This window comes from Peromyscus californicus, unplaced genomic scaffold (genome assembly GCF_007827085.1).
Source record: "Peromyscus californicus insignis strain IS unplaced genomic scaffold, ASM782708v3 Scaffold_9__1_contigs__length_137607984, whole genome shotgun sequence".
Lineage (NCBI taxonomy): Eukaryota > Metazoa > Chordata > Mammalia > Rodentia > Cricetidae > Peromyscus > Peromyscus californicus.
The window spans coordinates 13835707-13845767 of NW_026294617.1; the positions used below are offsets into that span (position 1 = coordinate 13835707).

The 10061-nt window shown below is 40.6% G+C and overlaps 1 pseudogene; it reads left to right on the plus strand.

Moving 5' to 3' along the window:
- The first annotated feature begins 5157 nt into the window (after window positions 1-5157).
- Window positions 5158-6024, plus strand: LOC128105909 (60 kDa heat shock protein, mitochondrial-like; annotated as a pseudogene).
- Window positions 6025-10061: the final 4037 nt, after the last annotated feature.

The window sequence follows — 10061 nt, forward strand, 5'->3', positions numbered from 1 at the left end:
AAATAAGTGTATGTGACTATCCTCTTGGATTGCTAAGAAAGCAAGGGTAGATTTTCCAAAATCCAAATTGTTTACTAAGCAAACAGATGCATGTAGTATTAACTGCTTAGTCTTATCATCATTGCAGAAGTTCCTGACTCCCAAGCCACAGCACCAGCTTTCTCTGAGAGCCTATTAGGAAAGCAGAATCCCAGAGGGCCCCAGGCCTGCAATGTTAGAAGCCACAGTTTAACGTGACGGTTTGGGAATTCTGTGATTTGAATGTGTCTTCCCTAGATCTTGATGTCTGTTCCTGTGCAGGAAAAAGTGCCTCCCTTTACTTCATTTATAAACAAAAATGTCATTCCCATATTTCACATGAGGCCTCACCTTTTATTCCTTTTTCCTTTTTAATTTTTTAAAAATTATCTTTTAAATTTACAATATATTTTGATCACAATCCTTCCCTCCCCAACTTCTCCTAGATCCTCCCTACCTCCATACCTGCCCAACTTCATGTTCTCTCAAAAATAAAAAAGAAAGAAAAACTACCAAAAATAAGACAAACTAAAAATAAGAAAATAAAAAAGACAAATAATACCAAAATGAAACAAAAGGCACACTAAAAAAAGTCATGCAGTCTGTTTTGTGTTGGCCAACTACTCCTGGGTATGGAGCCTTCCACAGAGTGTGGTTGATGCTCTATTGGATAATACTGATTTTTCCTTTTCCCAGCAGGTATCAGTTGCAAACAACTTCTTGGTTAGTGGTGGGAGTTTATTTATACTTCCCATTTCAGTGCAGGGATTTGGTTTGGTTTGAACCTGTGCAGGTCTTGTGCATATGTGCATCAGTCACCTTGTTTCTTTGGAGTCATCCACTTCCTCTGGCTCTTGGAATCTTTCTATCTCCTTTTCTGCATAGATCCCTGATCCTTGAGGAGAGAGGGTTAATAAAAGCATACCATTTAGGGCTGAGTGCTCCAAAGTCTCTCACTCTCTTCACACTGTCCAGCTGTGGGTCTCTGATGAGGGTGAGTGATGCTCTTATCTGAGTCCCAGCCTAGTGAGGCAGCTGTAGGTCCTGGCAGACAGAGGTTCTGTGAGTTGGCTGAGTCACAAGGGACTAGAAAGGGGCTAGAAGGAAAGGTGAGGAGGGATCACCAGGAAGAACTAGGGGGACCCTGTGTCTTCACCAAGAGGCTGAGTCCCCAGGGGATAGAAGGAGCTTTGGGCCTCACTTTTTGAGCCTATCATAATGGGTATTAAGGGGTCAACAACTGAATTCGGGGAACTCCAAAGTGCAACAATTAACATTACCAATTTCACTAATTTCATATCAGTTATATTTTAAGATTTTTGCTTCCTCTGATCATCATTGAAATTCCTCAATATTTATTGATTTTCAAATGATTGGCATTGGAGGAGTTAATTCTGTAAGACGCCAGTTGCTATTCCTTAAGACTATAACTTGTACTTCTTTCCTTGTATTTTAGGGTAGAAGGGACATTAAAACCAAGGGTACTTTGCCTATCCCCAGTGTTGACCAAAACAATAAGTGTAATTATTTGGGACACATTTTTGAGAAAGAGAGTGAGAAGGGAGAGTGAAAAGGAGGACAAAGATGCCAATGAATGCCTTTAATTCACTTTAGGCTCCTTTAAAAAGATGTGTCTGCTGATGCTTTTTCAAATAATAGTTGATGTGTTGGCAATGTCAATGCCAAAATTGATATTAAAAAGCTTACAGTTACTTAATTCCTGAGTCATTACTTAATTATTTTAACATCCATAAAGATATAAGTCCAACACCCTTTTTTAGCAATTAGGAGATGGAGAGTTTGGACGAAAGTTTGACAATGTTCTAATCTAATGAAATTTAACAAGAGAAGTGTCTAGTAAAAGGAAAAGTATGATGATGCAACATCCAACAAGGCAAACTTTGAACCATGGGATGGAACTTAATTTCAAAGATTTATAAATAAATTAATGGCAATGGTAAACTTCCTTTTCCTATTTTACTTACTTACTCCTCCAAACCATCCTTCTACATAGAAATAAGAATCATGTTAGATAAGATGTAGGGCTCCCCATGGGTGGGGAAACTAACAGAAGAGTTTCACATACACATATACTCCAATCCATGTAAGGATGTATTAAGAGTTTGGGACCATTCTGCCTCTAGAAAGTAACCTTTAACTGTGAGTGATATCCGCACTGAACTCCAAGCTCTGTCTGAGGTGGTCCTAATGCTTAATGTCACACCCATGCTGAGCAAAAACCAAGTAGTTTCTCTCTTGAGAGAAAGCTTTGTTCCTAAGCATGGGCAATTATTCACATACACCTAGAACATTCTTTGCTACTGAAATTAGCACTGAATAATAAACCTACAAGTTAGTGGTACCCAAAATCAAACAAAGCCCCCAAACAGCCATATTCCATCAGTGCTGCTCCTTTACATCTTACAGGTTTTAGACTTTTGTTCAGATTTGATTTACTATTTTGTTGTTAGATGGTAAGGGTTTATGCCTACTTTTGTGAAAGTTGTCAAAATCAAGATGAAGCTGCTATGGTTAAATCTGGCTGAACAGAGGCGGGCCATGGAGGGAGGGTCCTCACTCATAGTTGCCTGTACCAGAAACTCTGGCAAAAGATTCCCCCAAACCTCAGCTTACTCAGGGTTACATGGGCGGCCAACCGGATAGGCATTGATAGGCATTGATATCACACAGTCTCCACTAATGAACTGGCATCACCTCCCACAACAGACTCTGTAACCAGAGCTTTCTTTGCCTCACGGCAACTTACATAACCCTCCTAATTTTGCCTCTCAAAGCTCGACTTCCTTCTATAAGCCTGTGGGCTTGCCATGGCACAGATTCCCATGATCTGCCTCTCTTGAATCAAATCTTGCCTTTGAAAAGCCCATTTCTCTGGGTTTCTTTTTAGGTCAACTCATACATATTTTAATGTTGTTTTAAACTTAAAAACTTCTCTATGTTCCTAAAGAAACAGACAGAAGGAGAAGGAAGGCTAAATAACACCAAGGTTGTCTGATAAAGCCTCAAAGTTATATTTACCTAAAATTATTCACAATATACATTGGTGTATGTGTATACATACACACATGTATGTGCACACACATACACACTCACATGTAAACATACATATATGTCTTAAAGGAAGTTAAGCCACTCAGGCTGACATGCTCCTCACAAAAGAATGTAGATTAACAAAAACCCTAGTACCAGACAGGAGAAACTTCCTCTCAAAGGGTTAGTGAGAGTAGTCCAAGCAACTCCAGAAGTGATATTGATTAATGATGTAGCCCTTGGCTGCTCAGAGGTTGAAGGTATGTGCCTACTGCTGGAGAAACCACACACTTAGGACACACAACTTGAATGACTCCAGCTGGATCTGGCCTGAAAGCCTCTTCCCTATTGTCCAGCTTCCATAGTGCCAGAAAACACTATGCATGCTGCCAAGGGAGGGAAACAATTAGACAGTCCTACACAGCTGCAGAACCTATGGGCTATGGCCATTGCCAGCATGATAAGGTATCTGTAAAGGTACAAGAAGTAGCCTTCACATGATGGTGACACCCAACAACTATCTAATTGGACTTAAGGCCCACTCAACAGGAGGGAAAGCGTGCTGGGTACTGGAAACCCAGCTGACTTCCCAGGACTATTGAGGTCATGAACCCTAGAAAAGAATCTACTACTGTCAATTTGCTAGACTGGTACAATTCCTTACTGCATTTTAAATCTTATCCTTATATCCACAGAAAGTTTAGCTACCACCCTTCATTGAAGAAGTCTCTCTTTACAGTAAATGGAGACCACCACAAAACTACAGCTGGACATAATCAGAGAGAGGTTAACAGTTTGGGGGAGCCCAGCCCCAATAGATGCATCTACATTATAGCTCCTATATCTCTATCTCAGGGATATCATGAAAAGAATGGGGGAGAGTGAAAGAGCCAGAATACCAGGAAGTCTGCTGGGGAACAGTCTCTCCTAGAAATGGATGCATAAATCAGACCAGAACAATAGTAGTATCAATGGACATGTCAATATGAATGGAGAAAATTTCCCAGGGTACCACATCTAAACAAAGAACTACAGGCTTCTATCTATTGACTGATAGGAGGAGAATTAGCCTCTCCTAGGGATGAGCTCTCTTATTGTGGGGGCCATGGGAGGGGTTTGAGAGGGGGTAACTGAAAGTAGCTGGAAGAAGGAAAGGGAGGAAGAAGTGATATAATTCTATTTCAAGTGAAAACATTTTTCGTTAAGAAAGAAAACATATGCATTCTTAGTGGGTTTGGCTTTTCATTTGGTTTCTCATACAGATCTATCTACAGGGCAGATCTGCCACCAGCAGCGGCTGTTTACCAGAGCAACTGCTGCAGCCTTACAAGTTGTAAGAATGGGCTCTAGATTACAGACAAATCTCTGTAAGCCTGGTTAAAGGGCTTCTTTCCTGAGACAGGAATCAACTCCCGATGCATGTAGGATTGTTAGCCTCGTGGGACAATCAGACAGCATTTCCTTACCATGCATCCTAGTTTGGTTTCTGTTGCAATGATACAACACCATGACCAAAAACAATATGGGGCGGAAAGGGTTTATTTGGCTTACAATTCATCATCAAGCAGGGCAGAAACTGGGAGGCAGGAACTAAAGCAAAGGCCATAGAGGAACTCTGTTTACTGGCTTGCTCTCCATGGCTTGCTCAGCTTGCTTGTTTATGTCACCCAAGAACACCTGCCCAAGGATGGCATCTTCCACAATGGGCTAGCCCCCACCCCCATATCAGTCATTAATCAAGAAAACACTCACATCATCTTGCATATAAGCAATCTAACCAAAGCATTTTATCAATTGAGTTTCTTTCTTCCCAGTTGACCCTACCTTGTGTCAAGTTGAAAAAAATTAAAAACAAACACCTAAGCAGCATCCATGCCACTTATACATGCTCCAGACTACAATGCAGGCTGACCAGCCACCACGACTGCATCTAAACAGAGAGCTCCGCAACGTCAACTAAACTTCTCTGATGCCACCTGAAGTAGCCAAGGCCATTCAGTCAAGTTTGAAGAAAAAATAAAGACATCTCCCCTCACTCATAGTGATAGTTTGACTCTATTCAAGAGCTCTCACCAGTTCCCCGAAAAAATGCTTCAACTATTCATAGTCCTTCTACAGATGAGACCAGTGTCCTGAGCTTATGCCAAAGATATAAATTTTGGTGCAGATACCTGAGCCTTATTGCTCAAGGTGTGGACCTTTTAGCCAATACTGTATCTATTACAATGGGGCCAAAGGAAGGATGCTGATTATAAACAGAGCTGAACAAGTCCCCAAGCAAGAAAATATGACGTGACCTTTGCAAAGTCAATTGACTTAAAGGATAAATATAAAAGTACTAGAGATAACTTGTTCAAAGTGTTGCCAATAACATAAATGAAGAGGCTAGGGATGGCACCACCACTGCTAGTGTTCTGGTGTGCTCTATGGCCAAGAAAGGCTTTGAGAGGATCAGCAAAGATGATAACACACTGGAAATCAGGTGAGGTATAATGTTGCTGTTGGTGTTGCAATTGCTGGACTGAAAAAGCAGTCTAAACCTGTGACAACCCTTGAAGAAATTGCTCAGGTTGCTACAATTTCTGCACATGAAGACATAAAAATGGAAACATCATTTCTGATGCAATTAGGTTGGAAGAAAAAGTGTCACAGTGAGAGGTGGAAAAACACTGAATGATGAATTAGAAATCATCAAAAGGCATGAAGTATGATCAAGGATCAATACAACAAAAGGTCAAAATGTGAATTGCAAGATCTCTGTTACATGAAAAGAAAATTTATAGTATCCAGTCCATTGTACCTCCTCTAGAAATTGCCGGTGGTTATCAGAAGCCCTTACTCATAATCACTAAAGATGTTGATAGAGAAGCTCTAAGTTCACTACTTTTGAAAAGGCTAAAAGCTGGCCTTCTAGAACTGGTCAATTTCTATTCATGCCAGCCTTGGATTCACTAAAGCCTGCTAATATAGATCAGAAAATTGGTATAAAATTATTAAAAGAGTACTCAAAATCCCTGCAATGACTAAGAATTTAGATGTTTAAGGATCTTCGATAGTGAGACTATTCTGCAAAGTTCCTCTGAAGTTGGTTCTGATGTTATGCTTGATGATTTTGTGAACATGGCGGGAAAGGGAATCACTGATTTAACAAAGATTGTAAGAGCTGCTTACTGGATGCTACTCTGTTCACTATGACAGAAATTATAATCACAGAAGTTCCTAAAGAAGAGAAGGACCCTAGAATGGGCTCAATGGGTGGAAAGGGAGGATTATCAGAGGTGGCACATCCTAATTCCTAGAACATTACTTTGGCATTATCAGGGACTATGACAAGATGCTCAGGGCAGGTTCCTTACCAATAGCTTCAGAGAAGTCAGTTGAAGAAAATGGGTGAAGAAAAGGCTGGCAGATCACTGCCAGTTACCAGTTCAGTTGATAATATATGACTACTGGCATTGTCAGACCTTTCTAATGTTGAATAAAGACATTTGTACATTCCTGATACTGAATGCCAGAGGTATGTACCGGTGTCCTACACTCAACTTATATCACTGAGGCATCTCTACTACTATGTATTCTATTACAATCAGGATTTAGTACCTGTGATCACTAGATGGGCAGTTCAGAAGCAGTCTTCCTGTGGGGAGTAAGAATAGCTGTGCACAAAGTAGACTTCAATTATGTGACAATCTTCATGCAATAAAATTTTGTTTAAAGTTAATACCATAAAGACTTCTAAGAAAGTTTTTAATGATGATAAAAGCAACTCACTGATTATGTTAGTCCCACATAAATAAGTGAACCCAGAAGGAACGTACATTTTATAATAATAAAAATGAGGGAAGTCAGGACAGGGACCTGGAGCAGAAGCTGATGCAGAAGCCATGGAGGGGTGCTGTTTACTGGTTTGCTCCTCATGGCTTACTGAGCCTGCTTTCTTATAGAACCCAGGACCACCAGCCCAGGGATGGCCCCACCCACAATGAACAGGACCCTCCCCCATTAATCACTAATTAAGAAAATGCCTTACAGGCCAACAGACAACCCGATTTTATGGAGGCACGTTGTTAATTGAGATTTCCTTCTCTCAGATGACTTTAGCTTGTGTCAAGTTGACATAAAACTATCCAGTGCGTTTATGAATTAGGTGCTATTAGCATCTTCACTTTAGAGAAGAAAATAAGGTAAAAACATGGACAACTTTCTCATGCTCATAAATGGGCAATGATGGGGTCTGAACTCACACAGGAAGGAGCCTACTTTGTTTACATTACACCACAAGGGCCACTTAAAGTGTTTGAAGGCTGGAGGGGTGTGAATATTTAGAGTGACTAACAGCCACAAGTCAATACTCTGTTAAATCAAATATGAACCACGTTTAAGTTGGTCACCTAAACTTTACATAGGGTCAAAAGCATAAGTATTAAAGTACTTTTTCTGTTAACAGCAGCACTTCCCAGTCTCATCTGGAGCCCTTGCCAATAGCCAGCAACATGGTCCATTTTACAGTAGTAGCAGAGAAGACATTACTGCTTTGGTAAGTGTGAGGTTTTCTGGCTGACACCTCTGAACAGGTCTGAGCACCAGACTGACCCCTCAAGTCTGAAATAACCTAGAGTCTGTAGAGCACTCAACACAGGGCTCTTTCCTGCCTGTTGGTCCAACAACAGAGGGGAGTTGCTGTTATTCAGTTCTACGTTGACCCTGGTGGCTACAGACTTAGCCAGGATCTCTTTATCCTCCTTTACATAATTAAATTCATATTGCACACCTATTAGTGTAATCTGTATGACAGGAAACTTTGTTCATTTCTTTCAAATGAAATTTTGTTATAGTCAAAATAATTTTATATACCCAAAGAAAATATAATCAATAGTCTATTGTACATCAATCACCCTAGCATCTCAAAACTCTATTACTCAATTTGCAAATGTGGTATCTGAAAAACATCCAAAGAAAATCTGGAAGTATCTCCATGTCCTGTAGAACTTGGAACTGATCATAGGGGCTACACATCCTTGTGGCTATTTTAACCTCATCCCAAACATTTGCCTGGAACAGAGTTTGTGATAAATAATAAGTTCACCCACTCAAACAAGAGGGAAATCATGCCTGGTACTGGAAAGCTGGCTAACTACCCAGAGTGAGTGAAATCATGGATCAGAGAAGAACCTGAAACTTCCACTTTACTAAACCAGCACCATCTCTAACTACATTCTAAATATTTGTCCTTATACTCCAGAAAAATGTACTCTTCACTCCTCATCAAGGAAACTTCTCTTTGCAACAGATGGAGATCACTACAGAAAACCACAACCAGTCAAAACGTAGAGTTGTAGGGCCCAGTCCCAACAGATACATCTACCAACACAAGTTCTACACCTAAGGCTCAGAGGTCATTGCAAAAGGGAGGCAGAAACATTGTACAGAACAGAAGATCAGAAGTCTGCCATGAAATGTGTGTCTCCTAGTAATGTCAGATGCTACACCCATAAGGTCTCACCAATATGACAGCCTAAACATGAGTTGAATGAGGACAAGAGCAACAGACATGCTAAATTGCGTGGCAGAAAGACCATAAGTCCTCAACCCTACACAGAGAACGACATGCATCTAAGCTGAGAGGGGGAGAAACAGTCTTCCCCAGAGAAGAGCACACCAACTGGTTATCCAATACCAAATGGTCAGCCCTGAAAGCCTTCATAAAAGTAATATTATACAGACTGAGCATATCGCACTCATGTATTTAGGTATATATTTGTGTGCATATGTGTGTGTATAATAACATGTAAGCACATGCATATGGTAATAACAATCAATGAAAAAAGAGGCCATGAATTTGAGAGGGAGCAAGAAGTAGTGTAAGAAAGGGTTTGGGGGGAGAAACGGGAAGGGAGAGGATATTGTAATTACATTATAATCTTCAAAAACAAAAGAAACAATTAAAAATTAACGTATTAATTTTAAAATGGCTGTATGTGAAGTGTTAATGACTCCAAAGCCTCAGGGAGGCTGAGAAACTCTAGTCAGAAAAGCTGACTTGACTGATAACACTGTGGGCTGCTGTTACAAAGATTCATAAGCCAACCTCCACTGATATTTACTACTTTGAGACCTCAGGGGAACTGATCTGCAAGTGGAATCTTCCATCCTCCAAATTCTCCTTTCTGCCTTCTAAAGCCCCGAGGCCCTGGGCCATGGTTCACAATCTCCACTCTGAGGAGAGCCCGCTGCCCTTCAGTTTTCTGATTAAAGGACAATTCTGCTTCTACAGAGGTTCTTCTCATCTCTATTTCCATATCACCTCAATCAATCCCACTCTGACAATCCTTGGGGCACCCTTAAAAACAAAACAAAACAGTAAACTGTGTATCAGCATCCGGTTCTAGTCCTGACAATACGCCAAGCCTTCTATTTGAATCTTTTTTAAGACAACCCATAGTAGTAAAGAACCAGTCTGCCTTCCATCTTAGGCTTAAAAGTCATCTTATTGTAAAGACAAACTAGTTCATTCCTGCTTGTGATTAAACCTCTGTTTCTCAAGGACTGGGCTAACTGCAACCCTAACTACAAATGGTTCTGTGTTGCCTGTTCCAGGAAAGGCAATCACGTTTTATTTCAAAATTTGTTTATACCCATCTTGTAGCCCTACCTTTGTTTCAAAAGGTTATATGCCCCACGACTACCTTATTATGACCACCTGTTGTGATTACTGTCTTTTGGCCACTTCTTATATTCTGCTCCTGTAATGCTGTGTATTTCCCCCCATTTGGAAATCTTCTATCTCTGAGCTCTATAAAAGCCCTTATCTTCCCATGTCCAAGGCTAACCAGTTGAACCCCACCTTAGGGGGAGGCAGCCTGTATACATGAATTAAAAACAGATTACCTTAATTAGTTTGGCCATGATGATTTGGGTCAGTGGTCCTTCTCCTCTCATCTTTGGGATTAACAGTATCTGACTGCTTTCATGAGAGCGGGTGGAGCGGAGTG